The sequence below is a fragment of the Saimiri boliviensis genome, chromosome X (genome assembly GCF_048565385.1).
Source record: "Saimiri boliviensis isolate mSaiBol1 chromosome X, mSaiBol1.pri, whole genome shotgun sequence".
In the NCBI taxonomy this organism is placed as follows: Eukaryota; Metazoa; Chordata; class Mammalia; order Primates; family Cebidae; genus Saimiri; species Saimiri boliviensis.
This window is the reverse complement of record NC_133470.1, coordinates 69,656,227-69,683,904: the sequence shown is the minus strand read 5'-3', so window position 1 is coordinate 69,683,904 and position 27,678 is coordinate 69,656,227. Positions and strand designations below refer to the sequence as shown.

At 35.9% G+C, this 27,678-nt stretch overlaps 1 pseudogene across 1 annotated transcript; it reads right to left on the bottom strand.

The window, feature by feature from the left end:
• Positions 1–9,714: 9,714 nt before the first annotated feature.
• On the bottom strand, positions 9,715–11,196 carry LOC101035304 (testis-expressed protein 9 pseudogene; annotated as a pseudogene). The gene has a single exon (XR_012515593.1). The product of XR_012515593.1 is annotated as a testis-expressed protein 9 pseudogene (transcript).
• Positions 11,197–27,678: the final 16,482 nt, after the last annotated feature.

The window sequence follows — 27,678 nt, the reverse complement described above, 5'->3', positions numbered from 1 at the left end:
TACTGGAATGCACTACAAGCAGGCATGGGCAGGCTGGGGACCCAGAAGAGGCTAGTGAACAGAAGGGTGCTCACGTTGGACTGTCTCCATAGCATGGGCAAAACTGCTCTGCTCTGTTTGGGTGTAACAGTTGCCCTAAGCGTAGAGTCTCCCAGGGGAGCAAGGGTAGCGTTGGGTGATGAACTTCCATGGTCATGCTCCCCTGCAAATTTTCTGACACCAAATCCCCTGAGTTCCACACATGCTGAAGTCTTGCCCCTGCTATCCCTCTAGGTGGCTCTCCCTGATAGTTCAAGTGTCCCTAGCAGTCATGGGGTCTCATGCTGCCTGGATTCCAGAAGCCTGTGGCAATAGCAGGTCACTCCTTGCCTGCTCAACTCACTGCTTCCCCAGGAGTCACTGGAAGCCAGGAATAAGTACCAGAGGATGGTAGTCCTGTGCAGGGTCCCCAGCTTCCCCTTCCTTCAGCCCATCGTCTATGTCCTCCTGTCCACTATTAACTGCTTCCTTCCAGAGAGCTGCTAAAAATGCACCGGTCTTCCCAGTTTCCCAGTAGCTTGGTGGCAGATGTTCCTCCTAGCTGCCTGTAGTCAGTCATCTTGTCTCCATAGTTGCTTAACTTCAAAAAATATTCAAAATATTTTCTTGAATGATGTTTTATGCTCTTAAAATGTTTAGCTTTCTTAAAATTTTGCTTTAAGTTCTGAGATGCTTGTGTAGAATGTGCAGGTTTGTGACATAGGTATACATGTGCCATGGTGGTTTGCTGCACCTATCAACCTGTCATCTAAGTTTTAAGCTCCACATGCAGTATTTGTCCTAATACTCTCCCTCCCCTTGCTCCTTACCCCCTGAAAAGCCCTGGTGTTTGATGTTTCTTTCCCTTTGTCCATGTGTTCTTATTGCTTAACTCCCACTTATAACTGAGAACATAGGGTATTCGGTTTTCTGATCCTGTGTTAGTTTCCTGAGAATGATGGTTTCCAGCTTCATCTATGTCCCTGCAAAAGACATGAACTCATTCTTTTTAATGGCTGATAGTATTCCATGGTGTATATATGCCACATTTTCTTTATCCAGTCTCTCTCTCTATATGTACACACACATATAATTTTAGGTTCTGGGGTACATGTGCAGATCTTGCAGGATTGTTATGTAGGTATATACATGTCATGGTGGTTTGCTGCCTCCATCCCCCTGTCACCTACATTAGGTATTTCTTCTAATGTTATATCTCCCCAATATCCCCACCACCTGCTATCCCTAGCTTAGTCTCCAACCCCCTAAAACACCCCAGTATGTGATGTTCTTCTCCCTGTGTCCATGTGTTCTCATTGTTCAACACCCACTTATGAGTGAGAACATGTGGTGTTTGGTTTTCTGTTCTTGTGCCAGTTTGCTGAGAATGATGGTTTCCAGATTCATCCATGTCCCTGCAAAGGATATGAACTCATCCTTTTTTATGGCTGCATAGTATTCCATGGCATATATGTGCCACCTTTTCTTTATCCAGTCTATCATTCCTGGGCATTTGGGTTGGTTCCAGGTCTTTGCTATTGTAAACAGTGCCACAATGAACATACATGGCCATGTGTTTTTATAGTAGATCAATTTATAATCCTTTGGGTATATACCCAGTAATAGGATTGCTGGGTCAAATGGTGTTTCTAGTTCTAGATTCTTGAGGAACCGCCACACTCTCCTCCACAATGGTTGAACTAATTTATACTCCATCAACAGTTTAAAAACATTACTATTTCTCCACATCCTCTCCAGCATCTGTTGTCTCCAGATTTTTTGATGATTGCCATTCTAAGTGGCATGAGATGGTATCTCAATGTGGTTTTGATTTGCATTTCTCTAAAGACTAGTGATGATGAGCATTTTTTCATATGTCTGCTGGCCACATAAATGTCTTATTTTAAAAAGTGTCTGTTCATATATTTCCCCCACTTTTTGATAGGGTTGTATTTTTTCTTGTATATTTGTTTTAGTTCTTTGTAGATTCTGGATATTAGCCCTTTGTTAAGTGGGTAGCTTTCAATTTTTTTTTTTTTCCCTTTCTGTTGGTTGCTGGTTCACTATAATGATTGTTTCTTTTGCTGTACAGAAGCTCTTAAGTATAACTAGATCCCATTTGTCTATTTTGGCTTTTGTTGCCATTGCTTTTGTTGTTTTAGTCATGAAGTTCTTGCCTATGCCTATGTACTGAATGGTATTATCTAAGTTTTCTTCTAGGGTTTACGTGGTGTTAGGTCTTATGTTCAAATCTTTAATCCATCTATCCAGTCTACAGTTAATGGAGATTTGGATTGGTTCCAAGACTTTGCTATTGTAAATAGTGCTGCCATAAACATATGTGTGCATGTGTTTTTATAGTAGAATGATTTATAATCTTTTAGGTATATATATTCAGTAATGGGATTGCTTGTTCAAATGGTATTTCTGGTTTTAGATCCTTGAGGAATTGCTACATTGTCTTCCACAATGGTTGAATTATTTTACACTCTCATAAACAGTGTAAAAACATTTTTATTTCTCTACATCCTTGCCAGCATCTGTTGATACCTGACTTTTTAATGATCTTCATTCCAACTGGTGTGAGATGGTATCTCATTGTGGTTTTGGTTTGTGTTTCACTAATGGCCAGTGAGATAAGCTTTTTTTCCCCATATATTTGTTGACCACATAACTTTCTTCTTTTGAGAAGTGTGTGTTCATATTCTTTGCCAACTTTTCGATGGGGTTGTTGTTTTTTTATTGTAAATCTATTTAAGCTACTTGTAGATTCTGGATATTCGACCTGTGTCAGATGAAAAGCTTGCAAAAATTTTCTCCCATTCTGTAGGTTTCCTGTTCATTCTGATGATTTTTTCTTTTGCTGTGCTGAAGCCCTTTAGTTTGATTAGACCCCATTTGTCAATTTTGGATTTTGTTGCCATTGCTTTTGATGTTTTATTCACGAAGTCTTTGCCCATGCTTATGTACTGAATGGTATTGCCCATGTTTTCTTCTGGGTTTTTTATGGTTTTGAGTTTCACACTTAAGTCTTTAATCCATCTTGACACAATTTTTGTATAAAGTGTAAGGGAGGGGTCCAGTTTCTGTTTTCAGCATATGGCTAGCCAGTTCTCCCAGCACCATTTCTTAAATAGGGAATCCTTTCTCCATTGCTTGTTTATGTTAAGTTTGTTGAAGATCAGATAGCTGTAGATGTGTGATGTTATTTTTGAGGTCTCTGTTCTGTTCCATTGTTTTATACATCTGTTTTGGTACCAGTACGATGCTGGTTTGGTTACTGTAGGCTTGTAGTAGAGTTTGAAGTCAGGTAGTGTGATGCCTCCAGCTTTGCTCTTTTTGCTTATCATTTTCTTGGCTGTATGAGATTTTTTTTGCTACTACATGAATTTTAAAGTAGATTTTTCTAATTCTGTGAAGAAAGTCATTGATAGTTTGATGAAAATAGCATTGAATCTGTAAATTGGCTTGGGCAGTAGGGCCATTTTCACGAAATTTATTCTTTTTACCTATGAGCATGGATTTTTTCCCCCATTTGTTTGTGTCCTCTCTTATTTTCTTGAACAGTGATTTGTTATTCTCTTTGAAGAGGTCCTTCATGCCCCTTGTAAGCTGTATTTCTAGATATTTTATTCTCTTAGTAACCATTGTCAATGGAAGTTCACTCTTGATTTGACTCTCTGCTTATCTATTGTTGGTTTATAGGAATGCTTGTAATTTTTGTACATTAATTTCATATCCTGAGAATTTGCTGAAATTGCTTATTAGCTTAAGGAGATGTTGGACTGAAATGATGATGTCTTCTAAATACACAATCATGTCATCTGCAAATAGAGACAATATGACTTCCTCTTTCCCTAATCTAATACCCTTTATTTCTTTCTCTTGCCTGATTGTCCTGGCAAGGACTCCCAATACTATGTTGAATATGAGTAGTGAGAGAGAGTATCCCTGTCTTGTGCCAGTTTTCAAAGGGAATGCTTCCAGCTTTTTCCCATTCACTATGATATTGGCTATGGGTTTGGCATAAATAGCTCTTATTATTTTGAGATATGTTCCATTAATACCTGATTTATTGAAAGTTTTTAGCATGAAGGGCTGTTGAATTTTATCAAAGGCCTTTTCTGCCTCTAATGAGATAATCATCTGTTTTTTGTCATTGGTTCTGTTTATGTAATGGATTACATTTATTGATTTGTGTGTGTTGAACCAGCCTTGCATCCCAGGAATAAAGCTGATTTGATTGTGATGAATAAGCTTTTTGATGTGCTGCTGGATTTGGTTTGCCAGTCTCTTATTGAGAATTATCACATCGATGTTCATCAGGGATATTGGCCTGAAATTTTCGTTCTCTGTGTGTGTGTGTCTGCCAGATTTTGGTATCAGGATGTTGCTGGACTCATAAAATGAGTTATGGAGAAATCCTTCCTTTTCTGTTGTTTATAATAGCTTCAGTAGGAATAGTACCAGCCCCTTTTTGTATCTCTGGTAGAATTCAGCTGTGAATCCATCCAGTTCCAGGCTTCTTTTGGTTAGTAGGCTATTAACTACTGCCTTAACTTCAGAAATTGTTATGGTCTATTCAGAGATTCAACTTCTTTCTGTTTTAGTCTTTGGAGGGTGTACGTGTCCAAGAATTTATCTATTTTTTTCTAGATTTGCTAGTTTATTTGCATAGAGGTGTTTATAGCATTCTCTGTTGGTAGTGTGTATTTCTGTGGGATCAGTGGTGATATTTCCTTTATCATTTTTGATTATATCTATTTGATTCTTCTCTCTCTTTTCTTCTTTGTTAGTATAGCTAGTGGTCCATCCGATTTGGTAATCTTTCCAAAAAACCAGCTCCCAGATTCATTGATTATTTGAAGGGTTTTTTGTGTCTCTATCTTCTTCAGTTCTACTCTAATCTTAGTTATTTCTTGTCTTCTGCTCGCTTTTGAATTGGTTTGCTCTTGCTTCTCTAGTTATTTTAATTATTATGTTAGAGTGTCGATTTTAGATCCTTCCCATTTTCTGAGGTGGGCATTTATTGCAGTTAATTTTTCTCTTAACAAAGATTTAGCCATGTCCCAGAGATTCTCGTACATTGGCTCTTTGTTCTCATTGGTTTCAAAGAACATTTTATTTCTGCATTCATTTTGTTATTTACACAGTAGTCATTCAGGAGCAGATTGTTCAGTTTCCAAGTAGTTGTGCAGTTTTGAGTGGGTTTCCTAATCCTGAGTTCTAATTTGAACAATGAGAACAAATGGACAAAGGGAGGGGAGCATCACACACTGGGATCTGTGCAGGAGGACTAGGGGAGGGCCAGTGGGGGGTGGAGAGTTGAGGAGGGATAACATGGGGAGAAATGCCAGATATAGGTGATGGGGAGGAAGGCAGCAACCCACACTGCCATGTGTGTACTTATGTGACAATCTTACATGTTCCTCACATGTACCTCAAAACTTAAAATGCAATAAAATAAATAAATAAATAAATAAATAAAGATAAATAAAGGTAAAGCACTTTTCAAAGAGCTTGAAACATAATAATGACCTATTTTAAATATAACACTTAGATTTAAGTCAGTTAATATCTGTATACATTAGTTTCCTCAAAGGTAAAAGTAGAAAGTCACTGTTTAAAGGTTCTATTATTATGAAGACAAAACAAAACAAAACAGAAAGAAAAATAACCAAAAAACCTCTAGCATTTTGCTGACAGATAATCTCTCTCACAAACAGTGAATGTCATTAAACAAGAAAGAAAATTACAAAATTAGAGTTTTGAACAAGACAGTTTTCATTTAACAAAATAAGTTGCCAAAATAAAAGAGTTTGAACATTTATAATCAGATAAGCTGGAATGTCAAAATTGTAGCTTGAAAATGACATCAGAAAAGATTAAATATTTTTCTCTTTGCTGATGAGGAGGCTGAGAACCACAGAAGTTAACTGACAACTAGTTAGTGACAGAGGTAGGACTTCCTGAATCTCTGTGACAATATTCTTTCCACTATACCAAATCTCTTAATTTACCTTACTAGTTATCTACAATTTCATTAGAAATTAAAGATAGTGGAAATAATTTAATCCATAAGATTTTAGACCATTGGATGACGTTTTATTATGTAAGACATATAAAATTGGATAAAGTAGTTTGTGTTTTTTAACCTGAAAATTTGCATTTCCCAGTGCTATAAGGATCATTACTGGATTTACATGGCCGTTATATTTTATCCCTTAAAAATAAGCTTGATATATTTACTTAAATAATTCACCTCTTGGTAGATATTTTAGTGAAGTCTAGAGTCCAATCACTCCGTAATATTGAAATTGGATTGGACTTTGTGGAGTTTAGCATCTTTTGAGTGTTTACTTGGAACATTCCGAAGCAGCAATTAAAATAATTAAGGAGGGTGAAGAAATCTTCAGCATGCAACAAAGATTTCTGCAAAATGTTAATTTCTGTCAAATAAGTGAATCTAGGCACAGATGCCTCCTGACAGAGGCTGTGATTTCAAAATGCTTTGCATGCCAAATAACTTGTTTACCCCCTCAATGTTTGCCAAGTTTACTGTCAGTTTACAAATAATTTCCATTTTGCTGTTTATTCCACTGCCTTTTGATAGATATGTCTTCCAGACTTTTATCTTGCATGTAGACAAACTAATTAATATTTTCCCTTCAGGCAAATATTTTTTTCTTAGATCTAAATGTGGGTTAGATTCATCTTCATTTCCATATGCTTTGTTCTGTCAATCATCTATGTTCTGTGTTGCTAAAAATATAGTTCAGTGGATGTAATTTTCCATGTTGTACTACACACACACACACACACACACACACACACACACAACTTATCAACTTATTTTTCAGCATATACATTTGGACATATAACATCGATGCTATTGGAAAACCCATTTTTGTAGTAATATGAAAACTTGAGAAATCAACTTTCAGAATAGGAAATATTATACTTAAAATCAGCTTGTGGAACTTTTATCACTCTATTAGTCTTGGCCATTTATGTATTAAAACTTGAACCACCCCACTTCACTGAGGCTCCAAATCAAAATTACGTAATATCTCTTAATGTGTGTGCTTATTTATAAGCATCCTTAAAAATGAAAACAGAATCAGGTACAAACAGATAAGTCCTAAAGGTAGAGAAGAACAGAAATTATGCCACTTGAAAACATTTAGCCAAACATGAAATGGTAAAATAATTCTTTCTTTTTTATTTCCAAATTTTTTTTTTAGTTTTACAGGTTACAGGCATAGGTTAATTATATGGGTAAATTACTGTTGCAGGGGGTTTCTGTACAGATTATTTTGTCTCCCAGGTTGTGCAAATAGTATACAATAGGCAGTTTTTCAATCCTTGCTCTCTTCCCCTCTTTACCCTTAAGAGAGCTCTGCTGTCTCTTGCTCTCTTCTTTGTCTCCACATGTACTCAATATGTAACTCCCACTTATAAGTGGTAATATGTGGTATTTGTTTCTCTGTTCCTGTGTTAATTTGCTTATAATGGCCTCCAGCTCCATTTGTGTTGCTGCAGAGGACACAATTTCATTTTTTGTGGCTGCATAGTATTCCATAGTGTATATTTACCAAATTTTCTTTTTGAAAATTTTAAAACAATTTTAATGAACACATAATAAGTATATATATTATGGAGTACATGCAATACATTAATACAGGTATAAAATAAGCAATAATCACATCATCAAAATGGGGTATCCATCCCCTCTAGCATTTATCCTTTGTGTTACAAACAATACAATTACATTCTTTTAGTCATTTTTAAATTTACAATTAAGGCATTACTGACTACAGTCACTCTGTTATGCTATCAAATAGTATGTCTTTTTCATTCTTTCTATTTTTTTCTACACATTAATCATCCCTACCTCCCCTACAGCCCCTCATTATCCTCAGTCTCTGGTTAGCAATCCTATTCTCAATCTTTATAAATTCATTTGTTTTTATTTTTAGAACTCACAAATAAGTGAAAACATAAGGAGTTTGTCTTTCTGTGACATGATGACCTCCAGTTTCATCCATGTTTTGGCAAATAATAGAATATCATTATTTTAATTTTTATAACTGCATGATACTTCATTGTGTATATGTAGCATCTTTTCTTTGCCTAGTACACCACTGATGAGCATCTAGGCTAATTTAATGTCTTGGCTATAATGAACAGTGCTGTGATGAACAGACTCATTCAAGTGTCTTTATGGTAGAGTAATTTATATCCATTTGGTTATATAGCCAGTACGAGAATTGCTGGGTCAAATGGCAGTTCTGTTTTAAGTTATAATTGAACACATTTTCTATGAGTAAAAATCTACTAGCTCTAAAACAGTTGTTTTATTTTTTTCTTTCAAACTTTATTTATTTATTTATTATTACCTTTTAGGTTTTAGGGTACATGTGAAGAACATGCAAGATTGTTGCATAGTAACAAATCACACATGGCAGTGTGATTTGCTGCCTTCCTCCCCTTCACCTATATCTGGCAATTCTCCCCATGCTATCTCTCCCCAACTTCTCATCCCCCACTGTGCCTCCCCTATTTCCCTTCGACAGTCCCCAGTGTGTAGTGCTCCCCTCCCTGTGTCCATGTGTTCTCATTGTTCAACACCCGCCTATGAGTGAGAACATGCAGTGTTTGATTTTCTGCTCTTGTGCCCCATCATCCTCAAACTTTTATATTACATTCATGAGTACAAGTGCAGGATTGATACATTGATTGGTAAATTGTGTGTCATCAGGTTTTTGGTCACCCAGGTGATCAGTGGAGTACCTGGTAGGTAGTTTTTGATTCCTCACCATTCACCCAACTTCCACCCACAAGTAGGCTCTAGTGTCTATTGCTCCCTTCTTTCTGTCCATTTGTGCTCAATGTTTAGCTTACACTTATATGTGAGAGCATGTGACATTTTATTTTATGTTTCTGCATTAATTTGCTTAGGATAATAGTCCCTAGATCCATCCTTATTGTTGCAAAGTGCATAATTTCATTTTTTATTATGGTGAGGTAGTACTCCAAGGTGAATACGTACCACAGTTTCTTTATCCATTCCACTATTCATTGGCATCTAGATTTATTACATGACTATGCTCTTGTGAATGGTGCTGCCATGAAGATAGGCATGCATGTGTCTTCATGGTAGAACTATTTATATTCCTCTGGGTATAGACTCAATAATGAAATTGCTTAGGCTTTTTAAAGTTCTGTATTTTAAGTTCTTTGAGAAATTGCCAGACTGCTTTCTACAGTGGCTGATCTAATTTACATTCCCACTAGCAGAACATAACTATTTTCTTTTCTTCCCAACCTAGCCATTATCTGTTGGTTTTTGACCCTAGAAGTAGCCATTCTGACTGCTGCCAAATCAGATCTCATTGTGGTTTTGTTTGCATTTTCCTAATGATAACTGATACTGATATTTTTTTCATATACTTATTGGCTTCTTTTTATAATGTTCTCTTCATGTTCTTAGTCCACTTATTAGTTAGGTTGTTTAGCTTTGCTTATTGACTTGTTTAAATTTCTTACAGAATATGGACATTAGCCCTTAGTCAAATGCATAGTTTGCAATATTTTATCCCTTTATGTAGGTTGTTTGTTTATAGTCTATCTGTCTATAGTTTCTTTTTTTTTTTTTTTGAAAAGAATGAAGAATTTTATTATCTAATTGTCACATTAGGTAAGAACTTAGAAAACAAACTCAAAAGAACATAAGATAAAAGGTCATAAGATAGTGAATCAGAAGTTAAATTTTTGTTGCTTTGTTTTAAAAAAATTTTCTTATAAATACATATCAGAATAATGCATCAGTTTTGTATCTCTCAAATCTAAACAGGGAATTCTTTGAAGTTATTTCAATTTCATAATCCCAGAACTTCATTTCTTACAAAGAATAAAAATAATTCAAACCATTACAGTAAGGAAAATGGGTATCCATCACATACTGTTATAGAGACTCACTGAAATAGATCACTTATTTATTTCCCCATTCCATTCAAGTGCTTTCATAAATTCCTCCTCAGTGAAAGACAGCATCTTGGCAGCTTCAAAATGCATCTTCTGCCTTTTTAAAACATCAATTAATTTTAACTGTTTCTTGAACCCTATGATTAATTCTCCTTTTTGTTTTTCTAGCTTCTTGTTTTCTGATGTTAACACTTCAATTTTTTTGTGGTCTTCATTTGTTATGTCCTTGTTATTTTGCCTTAATTTATTTAACTCCAGTTTATACTTTTCTGCTTCTTCTAGAGCTCTATTCAAGTGAACCTCTGTGGCACTTTGACTACTTGCAGCCTGTTTTTGCAATCTTCTTTTATCTTCTAATTCCCTTTCTACTGAAGACAACTGTTGCTGTAATCCATCACACTTTTTGTTTGCTTCTTCGAAAAGAGCCTTATATTTTTCGACTTGAGACTGTTGCATATGAATTGTTCGCCGCTGTTTCATAAAATCATCTTCAAAATTTCTTACTTGTAACTTTAAATTCTGAATTTCATCCTCCTTTTTATTGCATTCGCATGCAACATTATCCAATTCTTCCTGCATAACATGGAGTTTGGCCTTTAGAAATCTGAGCTGTGCTTCTGCTCCAATGTCGTTACTAGCACCAGAAAAAATATCATCTATATATTCAGGTAAGCCTTCTTCCTCCAGTTGCCCTTCAATTTTGCTAAATGTTTCTGCAAGGGAAAAGTCTGAAAAATCCTCTGGAATGGCAACATCGTTGGCAGTCTGTACATCAGAATATTTCAATTTAACACTTGAATTTGTTTTCCTTCCTTTATTTGCAGAGTGTAATTTGTTTTGAACCTTGTTTACAGGATCAATGTTTTTGGTCTTTGACTTAGTTTCTGAATGAAGATCAACTGTCCCTTCAGATGGTAATGGACCTCTTAAACTATAATCGTCTTTGTCATCACATGATTTCATTTGTGTTGAAAGAGGCCTAGATCGTAGTTCTTGCCGATCTAATTATTTCCTTAGCTTGTCGAACCACGTCAGCTGTTTTTGCCTGCAATTCTGCATTTAAACGCTTTTTTTCTTCCTCCAAAGCGAGGAGGTCCGGTTCAGGTGCAGAGGGTTGCTGAACGGGTGGCGGGAGCGGACTTCGTGGAACGCTGCTTCTCGAGGGTCCAAGACTTCGCCCCGCCATCTTCGGCAACTCTAGTTTCTTTTGCTATGCAGATTCTCTTTAATTTTGTCTCACTTGTTAATTTTTTTTTTTTTTTTTGAGACGGAGTTTCGCTCTTGTTGCCCAGGCTGGAGTGCAATGGTGCAATCGGCTCACTGCAACCTCCGCCTCCTGGGTTCAGGCAATTCTCCTGCCTCAGCCTCCTGAGTAGTTGGGATTACAGGCACACGCCACCATGCCCAGCTAATTTTTTTGTATTTTTAGTAGAGACGGGGTTTCACCATGTTAACCAGTATGGTCTCGATCTCTTGACCTCGTGATCCACCTGCCTCGGCCTCCCAAAGTGCTGGGATTACAGGCTTGAGCCAGTTGAAATTGTTTTCGGGATCTTTCTCATGAAATGTTTGCCAGAGCTGATTTCCAGAGTGGTAGTTCCTAGTTTGGCCTGTAGAGTTTTTGTAGGTTTAGGTTTTACATTGGCATTTGATCAGTCTTGCATTTATTTTTGTATACAGTGAAAGGAGGGGCTCCAGTTTCAATCTTCTGCCAGCCAGTTATCCCAGCACAATTTATTGAATAGGGGCTTTTTGCTCATGGTTTATTATTGTCAGCTTTCTTGAGGATCAGATTATTTTAGGTGTGTGGCTTTATTTCTCAGTTTCCTAAACTCTTGCATTGGTGTGAATGTCTGTTTCTGTACTAGTACCATGCTGTTTTGGTTAGTGTAGCCTTGTAACATTATTTTAAGTCACATCGATTTCGTTGGCTATTTGGGTCTTTTATTGGCTCCATATGGATTTGACAATACATTTTTATAATTATGTGACAAATGTCATTGTTAATTTGATAGGGATAGCATTGAATCTGTAAATTGCTTTGGGCAGTATGGCCATTTTAACAATATTAGCTATTCCTATTCATGAGCATGGAATGTTTTTTCATTTATTTGTGCCATCTCTGATTTTTTTATCAGTGTTCTATAATTCTTGTAGAGAACTTTGACCTCTGTAGTGAGGAATTTCATTCTTTTCGTGGCTATTGTGAGCAGGATTGCATTCTTAATTTGACTCTCAGATTAGATGCTATTGGTGTGTAGAAATGCTACAGATTTTTCAAAATAGATTTTGTATCCTGAAACTGTGCTGAAACAGTTTATCAGATTTACAAGCCTGAATATATTTGTTAGTTTTTTGTCTCCATGATCTGTATTAGATCATAGAGGCAAAATGAAGGGTAATGTCTCTAGGGGTCAGAGGGATAATGAAGTCTCCCACTATTATTGTGTAGTTTTCTAATTTTCTTTGCAAGTCTCTATGAACTTGTTTCATAAATCTCAGTTTTCTAGTGTTGTTTGCATATTTATTTGAAATAATTAAATCTTCTTGTTGAATTGCATTATCTACCATGATGTAATGCTATTATTTTTCCTTTTTGATTGTTGGTTTAAATGCTGTTTTGTCTGAAATAATAATAGCAAATCTACCCATTTTTGTTTTCTGTTTACTTGATAGATCTTTCTCTTGCCCTTTACTTAGAGACTAGGGGTGTCCTTGCATGAGAGACATATCTTTGGAAGAAAGCATACAGTTGAGTCTTGCTTCTTTCTTGAACGTGTGACTTTGTTCCTTATAAATGGGGCATTTAGCCTATTTAAATTCAAGGTTAATATGAGTATTTGCAAATTTAATTTTGTTATGTTTTAGCTGGTTGTTATGTAGACTTGATTGTATAGTTGTTTTATAGTGTCAATGGTCTATGTACTTATGTGAACTTCTGTGTTGGCCAGTAATGGGTTTTCCCTTAGAACTCCCTGAAGAACCTCTAGTAAGAAATATCAGGTGGTAATGATTTTCATTTGTTTCTCCATTGATTATGAATCATAGCTTGACTGAACATAAAATCCTTGGTTGAAAATTGTTCTTCTTAGAATGCTGACCATAGGTTCCTGATCTCTTCTGGCTTGTAAAATTTCTGCTGAAAAGTCTGCTGTCAGCTTGATGGGGTTCCTTTTGTAGTTAACCTTTCACTTCCCTCCAGTTGTCTTTAATATTTCATTCTCTCACATTGACCTTGTAAAATCTAATTACTATGTGTCTTGGGGATAGTTGTCTTGTATACTATCTTGCCAAGCTTCTTCAAATTTCCCAAATTTGAATGTCAACCTGTCCAGCAAAGTTGGGAAAAATTTTGTGTACAAAAAATTCTCAAATATGTTCTCTTAGTATCTTGCTCTCTCTCTTTCTCTTTCAGAGATAACAATGAATTATATGTTTTGTCTCCTTACCTAATCCCATATTTCTCAGAGATTTTCTTAATTTTTTTAATTTTTTTCTCTTTATTTTTGTCTGACTGGGTTCATTCAAAGAACTGGGCTTGGAGCTCTGAAATTCTTTTCTCAGGTTGGTCTATTCTTCTCTGAAATTTTGATAGTTTTTCAGCTCTATCAAATCAGTTTAGTTCTTTCTTAAAATGGCTAGTCTTTCATCTATTAAATTGTTTTACTAGATTCCATAGATTCCTTGGATTGTATTTTAACTTTATCCTGAACCTTTATGATCTTCATTACCATTCAGATTTTGAAATGTATAACAGTCATTTAAGCTATTTCAATCTGAGTCAGAACAATTGTTGGGAACTAGCGTAAACATTTGCAAGTATAAAGACACTTTTCTTTTCATCTCTGCTTGTTGTTTCTTTACCTGTGCTGTAATTTGAGTATATTCGATTGGCTTCATTTGCGAATGTTTTTAGAGAGCCAAGGATTTCGGAGATGGTCTTTAATTGTGGCTGAATTGTTCTTGGATTCAAAGAAGTGTACCTTAGCACATTTGATTTTGCATGAAAATGCTCTAGGACTGTGGGTTCCACTCCCTCTCAAGTTCTGGCCACTTATCTTGGCTTGACACTACCAGACTATGCACCACAGAGCTGGACGTTTTGTCCCCTCCCCAGCTTTGGGACAGTGGAGGTGGGATTCTTGGCAGTGGTAATGTAAAAGGGTCTTTCACTTGTCTCTGGGGGGTTCCACACCAGAGAAATGCTGAGTTGCTGCCAATCAGAATGATTATACAGGAGCAGCTGTGTTGTGGGCCCAAGCCTTTCAACCCTGCCTGGTGAAGAACATGGACTTATGAGAAAGTGGCAGTGGACTTATGAGAAAGACAGTTTGGTCTCTTCTCCATAGGGTGGCTGTGGCATGGTGGGGGTACAAGTAAAGCCCTCAAGCTCTTTGTGGCATTCCCAGCATGTTGGCAGTGGTAGAGTGGTTGCCAGCAGCTTCTGAGAACTCCTCTTAAAAGAGAAATAATCGACTGCCAATGATAATATTCAGCAAATAGTGGAGATGCTCTGCTATAGGCCCAAGTTGGGCATACCACCTGGTGTAAGGCAGGGCATCAGTGGCTCACAGAGAAGGGACACTGACCCCTTCTCCATATGGCAGCTGCAGTGTGCTGGAGGGGCAAAGAAAATGATCAAGGTCTTTGTTCCTCTCCAACTCAAGGAAAGAAAGGTAGTAGTAATAGTGGAAGGATCAGTTCCCAGGGATGGAACTTCCAGGGTCAGTTGCCCCTAGAACTTTATTGTAGAGTGACACAGAGCTCCCGCCAAGGAAAATGTTCAGCCAAGGTGAGGCAGCTGCAGTGTGGGCCCAAGTTGGGCACACATGCAGCTTTGTTTCTTGTGTGGAAAACAGTATGGCTGCTTTTCCATATGGCAGCTATGGTGTGCTGAAAGTGGCCTACAATAATAATTCTTGCTCTCTTCATTACTTCCCTAGCCTGTCAGCAGTAGACTGGAGCAATGGCAATAGCTTAGTTATCTATTGGCAATGTCAGTTATCTCTGGGAGCTCTTTCTCAGAGAAATGCAGAACTGCAACTGGCCCAAGTGCTCCATTGGGGATGGGGTGAGGGGGTGGCTATGCTTGGGTTCCAGGCCAATGGGCTGTGCTTGGTGAAGTGTAGCAAAGGCAAGACCTTGAGTCTGTCTGCTCCTCAACACAATTGATTTGGCCCCTCTTTTGGGGGCATTTGAGAAAACCTATCCTCCCCTGTTGGTGGGGCTATGGCACCTGGGATGCTCAAGGATGCAAGATTTTTGGGGTTCCATGTGGGCCTGAGTAATGTCTCTGTCCAGAATCCACACTGCTCTCCATTTTCATTTGGAGACCCCAGAGACAGAGGCAGGAGGATCTTTTGCACCCGGGATTCAAAGGTCCATGGAGGAAGTGTGTGGTTCCTAGGGGTTCTTGCTCAGTCACCCTTTTCCATGGTGGGAATTTTCCTTAGAGTATGTGCCAATCCTAGGTGGGCAGCTGCCCTGACTCACTCCCCTCTGATCTCCGTGTGTCATGTTGCTTCCTTAATGAATCCCAATGTGTCCTCCTGCATAATCCAGTTGAAGAGGTGGTGTTTACTGGCCGTTTGTTTCCTCTGTGACAGCAGACTACACTAGCTGCTTTTAGTCAGCATCTTGACACTTCCCCAGAGCTATTATTTTAACGTGAAGAGCTTATGTGTTTGCATATGTGCAAATGCCTGAAGTGGATTTTTATAAGTGACATAAGTATCTAAGTAAGGATGTTGTACATAAAGATATATATGAAGAAAAATCATATATTATTTGATTACCTCTTTTTTTTAACATGTTTTGCAAGCTTGTAAAATACATAAGCCAAAAAAGAATTCCTAATTTGGATTTTTGCTTAATTTAGAATAATATTTATTTTGAAAATCTGGTCTCTCTGCAAAATATTCTAAATTATGCAAAAATCCAAATTTATTTCCTTATGTAAAATTTACATAAATAGTAAATATAAAACATCTAATGTTATTTCTTATGAACATCGTCCCATTACCACCACCAGTTAAATTTCAGGAAATAAAACTATGGGATCCTGAAAATTCAAATGTAGCAGCTGCACAAATTAACATAACCCTTCAGCAGGTGCCAAGAAATTTGCTCATTTATACTGCAAAGAAAAATACCAATAAGACATAACCAGACAGTCTTGAGATGTACTACAGTGAAAAGAAATTACTAGGTAGTGATCTGCAGACAGCCATTCTCTTTTATTCTATCTTTGTGTTTCCTCTTAGTTTCTGGACTAGTTAAATCTAGATAAAAGGAGAAGAGACACCTCAAATGTAGTAATGTACATTCCTGATGTGGCTCAGAGCAGCAAAAGCCATAGAGAGTAACAGGAAATGTCAGATGTTTGACATATTCTATCAGAATCCTGAAGTTTGAGAATCACTTACTAGATAAAGAAAAGGCACTGATTTGAGATTACAGAATAACATTTCTAGAAAAGAGGGGAAAAAAAACTTCTTTTTAAGTATTTGTTTTTTTATTGCATTTTAGGTTTTGGGGTACATGTGAAGAACATGTAAGATTGTCACATAAGTACACACATGGCAGTGTGGGTTGCTGCCTTCCACCCCATCACCTATATCTGGCATTCCTCCCCATGTTATTCCTCCCCTACCTCCCCACCCCCTACTGTCCCTCCCCTATTCACCCCCAACAGACCCCAGTGTGTGATACTCCCCTTCCTGTGCCCATGTATTCTCATTGTTCAACACCCGCCTATGAGTGAGAATATGCAGTGTTTGATTTTCTGTTCTTGTGTCAGTTTGCTGAGAATGATGATTTCCAGGTTCACCCATGTCCCTACAAAGGACATGAACTCATCATTTTTTATGTCTGCATAGTATTCCATGGTGTATATGTGCCACATTTTCCCTGTCCTGTCTATCATAGAGGGGTATTTGGGTTGGTTCCAAGTCTTTGCTATTGTAAACAGTGCCACAATGAACATTCATGTGCATGTGTCCTTATAATAGAATGATTTATAATTCTTTGGCTATATACCCAGTAATGGGATTGCTGGGTCAAATGGTATTTCTATTTCTAGGTCCTTGAGGAATTGCCACACTGTCTTAAAGGGTTGAATTAATTTACACTTTAACTATTTTCTAAGGGATCAATTATTTTAGCTCAGAGGTTAAGACAGATAATCTTAATTCAGAATAAAAGAAAGGATTTCAGGTCAAGATACAAGAAATCAGTCAGCAAGCCTAATGACCAACAGATGCTAGGCCTAAAAAATAAGCTATTATAAAATAAATAAATTATTCTGTGTAATTTATGTGTGTCACATATTGATTATGTGAAGTGAGAAGATGCTGCTTTTACAGGCTTTCAGATATCCTGCACTTACTCTCTCACAGTTGCTTTTGACTGTTTTTCTTTAGAACCAAATGACATAGTCCTTGTACCATAACCATTTCTGTGCACCCAGGATAACATGCAACTACCAACAAGTTTTCTTAGACTCTTGCCTATTTCATCGTTACTTGTAGACAAAAACCTATATCATAATAAGAATAGCTAATGCTTATATAACACTTACTATGTGCCAGGACTGTTACAAATATTTTCAGTATATTAAGCATCACAACACTTCTATGAAGTGGTACTACCATTAGCACTGTTTTACAGGTAACATAGTCAAGGCTCAGAGAGAGTAAGTAAACTCCCCAAAGTCACATTTTTAGTAAGAATTAGAAACAGTATTCAGAGTGATTCTCATTTCAACAAATTTTATTCTGCACTAAACAGCCAATCTAAATACTTTGGAATAAAAGAGAGTGGAAATATTACCATAAGGATAAACACTTAAATTTTATAAAAGGGCAATCTTTTATAAATATTGACAGTTTGTCAGTAACTGGTAACAGCTTATTTGTGACAAACTACAAGCCTAACTGCCTTCATAGTGAAACATGTTGCTCTTTTGTAATACTTATATATGAAAAATCAATACTCTTTTTAATGATGAATATCTTCTGTATGGCAGACACTATGCTGTATGCTGGGGATACATTAGTGAACCAAGCTTACCACACTTTTTAAATATCTCTTGATGACTCTTCATATATACCACCTATACTTCTTGATACTATTTTCTGTTTGCTTGACTGTCTTCTTTATTAGACTGTGATGTCTTACAGGACAAAGTAGTAGGACATTTATATTTTCATGTTTTTATCACTAGAATCTAGAAGTGTCTGGCAATGAAAAACCTTTAAATAACTATCCTTTCAATATTGAATGAATTAATGAAATAATAAAATTAAGAGTTCAATTAACAATCATGGTGGAATTCTGAACTTATACCTACATTTTTAAAAAGAGTATAAACATGTTTTGAGCACCTATTAAATTACTGTGCCAGAAGGTAAACAAAAAAATGAAAATCTTCACATTTTTATGGAGAAATTTGAAATTAGGAAAAGTATGGTATAATTTACAGTTTATTTCAGAAGATGTAAATTAAACCATTTTCCTTGGTGGAGGACAAAACAACAAATTAGAGGTGAAGTAAGTCTGAATATGAATTTGAAATACTAGTTATGCATTTACTTTTCTTTTTTTCTTCATATAATTTTTTAAAACTCATACTCCTTTATCCCACTTACCTTCAGGAAAGAGATGTTAAAGGAGAAATGCAAACAGAACAAAGAAACAATTGTTTTGTTGTTGTTGTTGTTGTTGTTGTTGTTGTTGTTTTTGAGACAGTTTTACTCTTGTTGTCCAGGCTGGAGTGCAGCAGTGCAATCTTGGCTCACTGCAACTTCCACCTACTGGTTCAAGTGATTCTCCTGCCTCACCCTCCTAAGTAGCTGGGAATACAGACATATACCACCATGCCCAGTTAATTTTGCATTTTTAGTGGGGATGGTGTTTCACTGTGTTGGCCAGGGTGGTCTCGAACTCCTGACCTCAGGTAATCCACCCTCCTTGGCCTCCCAAAAGTGCTGGGATTGCAAGCATGAGTCACCATTCCCTGCCTCCATTGTTTTTTACATAGTTTGAGAGAATAAACTTTTAATTTCTAATGGTCTAAGATAGTGGTTTCCAAAAGACAAAATACCAAAGAGCTAATAACTTTAAATTTATTTCATAAATAGTATATTTGGAAGAATAAATAAGGAGCCATTCTACCTTATCGCTAAAAAACATTTTGGTCTAAAAGATAGAAAGAAGAGGGAACTTGACTGTGGAATTTGCTGGATATGGGTCAGATATTCCCTCTTATCAGCAGGATTAAAGTACTGTCAGTCCTAGGAATTAAATGCCACCATCTTGGACCGAAGTACTACTACTTAGAGACCATCAACATCATGATGACTGGAGAGATAGTAGTGAATCAGAAACACCTGATGTTCAAGAAGAATTTTGAAGAAGGAAGAAGAATGATGCAATGGACAGATGTCAGGGTATTGTAGTCAACTCCAGCCATCAGTAATTTAGCTACATGCCCTTTTTTTTAATAAGTGAGGGTCTGAGTATAATGAACAGGTAAAATTAAGTAAACCTTGATATCAATAAAAGTGTTTAATATAAACACTAATTACAGATACCCCAACAATGATCTTATATTTGAACAATATTTATAATACTCAGAACATATTAACATGCAATCATTTAAAAATCTTGAAAATAATTCAGCCTTGTTATATATGAGTAAAATTAAATTGCACTCTTTATGTCCCCTGTTTACCTATCATAACTAATTGTCATGCTCCACAATAAGAACATCACATAAACAGAACTAAAACAAACCACATGATCATCTCAACAGAGGCAGAAAAGGCTTTTGATGAAATTCAACATTCTTTCATGCTAAAAACTCTCCACAAACTAGAAATCAAAGATATTACAAATTAGTAAGAGCTGCCTATGACAAACCCCTTGGCAATATCATACTGAATGGGCAAAAGAAGGAATAATTTCCTGAGAGAACTGAAAAAAGCCAAAGATGCTAACTCTCACAACACCTACTCAATATAATATGGGTAGTTTCTAGCCAGAGCAATCAGGCAAGAACAAATTAAAAGGCATCCAAATACAAATAGAAGAAGGCAAACTATCTCTATTCAGACAATATGATTAATCTCTAGAAAACTACATAATCTGTTCCCAAAGGCTCCTAGATCTCATAAACGGTTTCAGCAAAGTTTTGGGATACAAAATCAATGTACAAAAATCAGTAGAATTAGGCCAGGCACAGTGGTTCATTCCTGTAATCCCAGCACTTTGAGAGGTTGCGGTGGGCAGCTCATGGGGTCAGGAGATTGAGATCATCCTGGCTAACACAGGACACCTCGTCTCTACTGAAAATACAAAAAATTAGCCAGGCATGGTGACACACACCTGTAGTCCCAGCTACTCAGGAGTCTGAGGCAGGAGAATCACTTGAATCTAGGAGGCAGAGGTTGCAGTGAGCCATGATTGTGCCACTGCACTCCAGAATGGGCAACAGAGTGAAACTCTGTCTCAGGAAAAAAAAAAAAAAAAAAAAGAAAGTAGTATTTCTATATATGAATAACATCTAAGCTGAGAGTCAAATCAAGATTGCAATCTGCTTCCCAATAACCATAAGATTAAAATACCTAAGAATACAGCTAACCAGGAAGATAAAATAAGTCTATAATGAGAAATATAAAACACTGCTGAAATAAGTCAACCATGACACACAAAAAATGAAGAAAACATTCCATGCTCATGAATAGGAAGAATCAATATTGTCAAAATGGCCATACTGCCCAAAGCAATTTACAGATTCAATGCTGTTTCTATTAAACTACCAATGACATTCTGTACAGAATTACAAAGAAAAATATAGTAAAATTTATTTGGAATCAAAAAGAGTTCAAGTATCCAAAGAAATCTGAAGCAAAAAGAACAAAGGTAGAGCTATCACACTACTTGACTTCTATAAACAACACTACAAGGCTACAGTAACTAAAACAGCATGGTACTGATACAAAAACAGACATATAGACCAATGTAACAATTTGGACAACTCAGAGGTAAAGACACACATCTAAAATCATTTGGTCTTCAAGAAAGCTGACCATAATAAGCAATGGGGAAAGAGCCCTTATTCAATAAATTGTGCTGGAATAACTGGCTACCCATACACAGAAGATTAAAACTGGACCACTTTGTTTCACCATATTCAAAAATCAACTAAAGATGGATTGAAGACTTAAATCTAAGACCTAAAACTGTTATAAAAAATAGAAGAAAACCTAGGAAATAGCATTCTGGACATCCATCCTGAGAAAGACTTCATCAAGAAGATGCCAAAAACAATTGCAAATAAAGAAAAATTGACAAGTGGGAAATAATTAAACTAAAGAGATCTTGCATAGGAAAAGAAACTATTAACAGAGTTAACAGACAACTTACAAAAATGGGAGAAAATATTTGCAAACTGTGCATTTGACAAAGGTCCAATATCCAAAGTCTATAAGAAACTTAAACAAACCAAAAAGGCAAAACCAAACAACCTATTAAAAGATGGGAAAGAGTCATAGAACAGACACTTTTTAAAAGAAAACATACACATAGCCAACAATCATATGAAAAAAAAAAGCTCAATATTACCAATCATTAGAGAAATGCAAATGAAAACCACAATGAGATACCATCTTATACCAGTCAGAATGGCTATTACAAAAAAAAGTTAAAAAAAAAAAGAAGAAGAAGAAGAAGATGGAGAGATTGTGGAGGAAAAGGAAGGCTTTTACACTGTTGGTGGGAGTGTAAATTAATGCAGCCACTGGGGACGGCAGTGTGGTGATTCTTCAAAGACCCAGAGGCAGAAATACCATTTGACCCAGCAATCCCATTACTGGGTATATACCCAAAGGAATACAAATCATTCTATTATAAAATACATGCATGCATATGTTAATTGCAGCACTATTCACAATAGCAAAGAGACAGCATCAACCTTAATGCCCATCAATGATGGACTGTCTAAAAAAATGTGGCACATATACACCATGGAATACTATCCAGCCATAACAAATAATAAGGTCATATCCTTTGCAGCAATATGGATACAGATGGAGACCATCCTTAGTGAATTAACACAGCAGTAAAAAAGCAAATGCCACATGTTCTCACCTATAAGTGTGAGGGAAACATTGAGTACACATGAACACACACACAAAAAAGGAAACAATATACATCGGGCCCGACTTGAGGGTAGAGGGAAGGAGGAGGGTAAGAACTAAAAAACTATATTGGATATTATATTGATTAGCTGGATGACAAAATTTTCTGTACACCAAATCCCTGTGACTGGCAATTTATCCATGTACCAAAAGTGCCCGTATGCCTCTTGAAATTACAATATAATATGGAAAGTTAATTTTATACACTTAATGTGTATCAAGTTAACTCTCCTAGACATTTGATTTGATTATATGTAAAATGTAAGCAAAAGTGTACTTTGACAATTTGTTGCTTATTTCAGCATGCAGAGTGGTTTGCTTTCTGCTGACAATAAAAGCAAAGAGGAAAACATATTATTATTGTTATTGTTATTAAGTATAAATTTTCTATGACTGCTTATTCAAATATTTTAAACAACTTGCAAAGTACAGTACATTCTCCAACCTATCAATTTGTTCTGAAAGCTGATTAGTGCTACTTTGTTTGGTTACAATATTTTTGACCAATATATTTAATTCACTGGCACTGTGTCAAATACCACAAAAAGTAGATTTCAAGTAAGTGAAAGGTGATTTTATGAAGACACATGAATAACTGTTACTCAGGCCACCAATGAAAAAAAAAATTGCGAGTTTATCAAGGAGCACGGGAGTTTCAGCTTATAAAGAAGGAAAACATTTTTTCCAGGAGAATGAAATAGTTGACATGACTTGCCATCAATCATGTGCTGACACAACGGGGAGACTGGAAAATTACTTGACGACCCTCCCAGCATCATAATTTTACAATTGCTTAAGATTTTCAAACAGAGTTATATAATGCAATATGAAGTATAAACGTTCATTTTGAAAGAATAGTGGAAATAATTCATTCTGAAGTGCAGATATGGACAAAGCTATAGTTTTAAACTAATTTACCTAAACCATGAATAATAATATATGTATCTGTGATTAAGGAAAATATAGAATGAGTACTCACACTGATTACAAATGCTGCTGAATTTATGACAATGTTAAAACCAGAAACTAGAGGAGACAAGGGTTGAGATAAAGTACAAAATATTTCTATATTTTTAAAATTTATTTTTATTGCATTATAACTTTTAAATGTTTCTTGAAATTAATTTTTATAAGGCTAAATTCATGAAGGTATATAAGTTGTGTTTATGTGCGAATTGGCAATTTTTTCTCACAGGTTAAATAACAAAGTAAATTATAGCATTTTCTCTAATAAATTTCAATGTCAACCTTATATTATTAAATATTAACATTGAGAAAATAGATTACACAATTTATCACTACAATGTTCTTTCATTTCATGCATGGTTACATGAAATTACTTAAAATGTAATTATAGTGTGGCAATTGTCAATTGTTATTTAATACAGCAAATTTTAAAAGACTGATTTTTTTCCTTCACAATGTAATTGCCAACTGCCTCTTTCTATGTATTTCTATTACTATTTCTGTTTCACAGGAGGATGACTAAAGCAGCCTACTAACTTATCTTTCAGCCTAGCCTCTTTTTTTCCTCCAACTACTCTAATTACTGTGATCATGACACTCCTCTGCCCAAGGAAACGGAGTGAATTCTGATTTCCTTTCACATCACATTAAAGTTTCTTGATATGTACCAAGGTGCCCTCAACCAAGAGAGAAACCCTTTTATCTAATTGCTTTCATTTAATATCCTCAGCCAGAGCATTTTTGCCCTATCTCATTCCCTCTTATTTCTTCCTTTTGCAGAATAAATGCATATCACTCTTGCTTCAAAAGCCCTCAGCACCTCCACATGCATGCATTTAATTTTTCATTTCATAACATTGTACACCCGGCCTCATAATTGAACTCCATGTACTCACGATGCTCCGATATTGATATTTTAAAATATAAAAACCCATAATTGACCATAGTTTTTAGTCTTTCAGCTTTATATACAACTTCGCTCTCAATAAAGATGTTCTTCACTATGATGGTATTATTAAGTTCTTCAGTTGTAAAAGTACATGATCACTGTCACTTAGATCTCCAAATATGACTATGTTCACTGTATCTTTTCAACTTTCCTGTCTCAGAAAATGAAGTGTCCAGTGCTTGTGCCAGGCTCAGTCTCTCACTTCTTCATTTTCTATCCCCTTAAGTAATCAGTACCATAGTGTTATAGATATCTGTATTTGGTTTTCCATTTGCATATTTTGTTAGCCTACAAAGTAGGTCAGATATGTCTAAAACAACCAATCAGGAAAATCACATGAGAGTAATCAACAAGGTCTGAGCATGGCTTCTCTTCAGGCTACAGCTTTTTCTCCCTATTTATGTTTTACTTTATTGTGGTCAAAACACTTAACATAAGATCTACACTCTTAACAAATTATTAAATGTACAAAACACTATTGTTGACCCTAGGCACAGTGTCATACAGCAGATCTCTGGAGCTTATTCATTTTGCTCGACTGAAATTATGCCCTTGCTTACTGATTGGCAACTTCCCATTTTCTCTTCTTCAACCACTGGAAACTACCATTTGACTGTTTGATTCTATTAATTTAATCATTTTGGATATTTTATAAAATTGGAACCACACAATATTTTTCTTTCTGTGGCTGGCTGATTTGACTTAGCATAATGTTCTTAATGTTCATCCGTTGTTGTCACATATTGCAGAATGTCTTTCTTTTTAAGGCTGAATAGTATTCCTGTGTGTGTGTGTGTGTGTGTGTGTGTGTGCGCACAAACACATGTGTGAGTAATCATATTATGGCACATTTGCACATTTTAAAAATTTATCTATGTTGGACAATTAGGTTGTTTCCACATCTTGGCTATAATAAGTAGTTCTGCAATAAACATAGGAATACTAACACCACTTCAAGATTCTGATTTCAATTCTTTCGGATAGATGCCAACTGAGATTGCCAATTACTTGACAATTCTTTTAAAATTACTTTGATGAACCTCTGGAAAGTTTTCCTTAGTGGCTGCATTTTATATTCCTACCAACAGTACACAGGGGTTCCAATTTCCCCAGTTGTCATCAACATTTTATTTTTTTTCAAACTTTATTTTAGTTAAGAAAATACATATGCAGGTTTGTTACATAGGTAAATCACATGTCATGGGCATTTGTGGACACATTGTTTGTCACACAGGTCATGAGCATAGTATCTATCTGACAGTTTTTTGATCCTTACCACTCTTCCACTCTCCTTTCTCAAGAAGGCCCTGGCATCTACTGTTCCCTTATTTGTGTCCATGAGTACTCAAAGTTTCATTTACACTTACAAGTGAGACAATGTTGTATCTGGTTTTTATTCCTGCGTTAATCTGCTTAGGATGGCCTCCAGGTCCATCCATGTTGCTGCAAAGGACATGATATCAAGATTTTTTATGGTTGCATAGTGTTTCATAGTATATATGTGCCACATTTCCTTTATGCAGTCCACCAGTGATGGGCATCTAATTTGATTCCATGTTTTTGCTATTGCAAATAGTGCTGTAATTAACATATGCATGCATGTGTCTTTAAGGTAGAACAATTTATATTACCTTGAGTATAAATCCAGTAATGGGATTGTTGAGTCAAATGGTGGTTATGCTTTAAGTTATTTGATAAATCTCCAAACTACATTCCATCGTGGCTGAACTAATTTACATTGCCGCTAGCAGTGCATAGGTGTTTCCTTTCCTCTGCAAACTGACCAACATCTGTTATTTCTTGACTTTTTACTAATAGTCATTCTGACTGGTGTGAAATGATATCTCATTCAACTACTGAATTGTAGCAGTTCTTCATATGTCTTAGAGTTTAACCCCCATCAGATGTATGGTCTGCAATATGTTTTCCATTCCATAGACTGCCTTTTCACTCTGCTGATTATTCTCATTTCTGTGCAGAAACTTTTAAATTGAATGTAGTCACACTTGCCTTTTTTTTCATTTGTTGCTTATGTTTTTTGGTGTCATATCTAAAAAATCCTGAAACCAATATCACAAAGGTTTTCTACTGTGTTTTCTACTAGGAATTTTTATTTTTTCAGTTTGAAGTCTTATATTTAAGTATTTGTTCTATTCTGAGTGGGTATTTGGGTATTGTGTAAGATAAGTCCAGTTTAAATTTTTTGTTATGTTGATTTCCAGTTTTTCCAATGTTACTATTGAAGAGACTGTCTATACCTCCATTGTGTATTCTTGACATTCTTAACAGAAATTGATCATACATGCTTGAATTAATTTCTGTGCTCTTTTTCTCTAATTCACTGATCTATATGCCTTTTTTTATGCCAGTACAATACTGTTTTATCACTATATCTTGTTAAAATATTTTGAAGCAGGAAGTATAATTTTCTCAGCTTTGTTCTTTCTCAAGATTTATTTGACTATTTGTAGTCTTTTGTTGTTCCATATGAAGCTTAGAATTGTTTTTACCATTTCTGTAAAAAACGCTATTGAAAGTTCAAGATAGATTGCATTGAGTTTTTTTAATAACTTTCAGTAGTATAGACATTTTAAATACATATTAAGCTTTTCAGCCAATGAATATGGGGTATATTTTCATTTGTTTGTATCTTGTGTAATTTCTTCTATTAATGTTTTATACTTTATCATATGCAAATTTTTCACCTCTCAGTTATGCTTATGCCTGTTCATTTTATTCTTTATTGTGCTGTTGTAAATGAGATTGTTTTTCTAATTTCCCCTTAGAGAATCTGCTGTTAGGTATAGAATTAAAAGTATTTTTTGTCTGTTAATTTTGTATCCTGCAACTTTACTGGATTTATGTATTAATTGTAACAGTGTTTTTTCATCTTTTTAATTTTTTATTTATTTTTATTGTTCTTTAAGTTCTGGGGTACATGTGCAGATCTTGCAGGATTGTTGCATAGGTACACACATGCCATGGTATTTCACTGCCTCCATCCCCTCATTATCTACATCAGGCATTTTTCCCAATTTTATCCCTCCCCAACATCCCCACTCCCCACTGTCCATCCCCTAGCCCCCAAACCCCAAACAGACCCAAGTTTGTGATGTTCCACTCCCTGTGTCCATGTGTTCTCATTGTTTAACACCCTCCTATGAGTGAGAACATGTGGTGTTTACTTTTCTGTTCTTGTGTCAGTTTGATAGTTTCCAGATTCATCCATATCCCTAAAAAGGACATGAACTCATCCTTTCATATGGCTGCATACTATTACATGGTGTATATGTGCCACATTTTCTTTATTCAGTTTATCATTGATGGGCATTTGGGTTGGTTCCAGGTCTTTGCTATTGTAAGCAGTGCCACAGTGAACATATGTGTGCATGTGTCTTTATAATAGAATCATTTATAATCCTTTGGGTATATACCCAGTAATGGGATTGTTGGGTCAAATTCTATTTCTAGTTCTAGGTCCTTGAGGAACCGCCACACTGTCCTCCTCAAAGGTTGAACTAATTTACACTCCCACCAACAGTGTAAAAGCATTCCTAT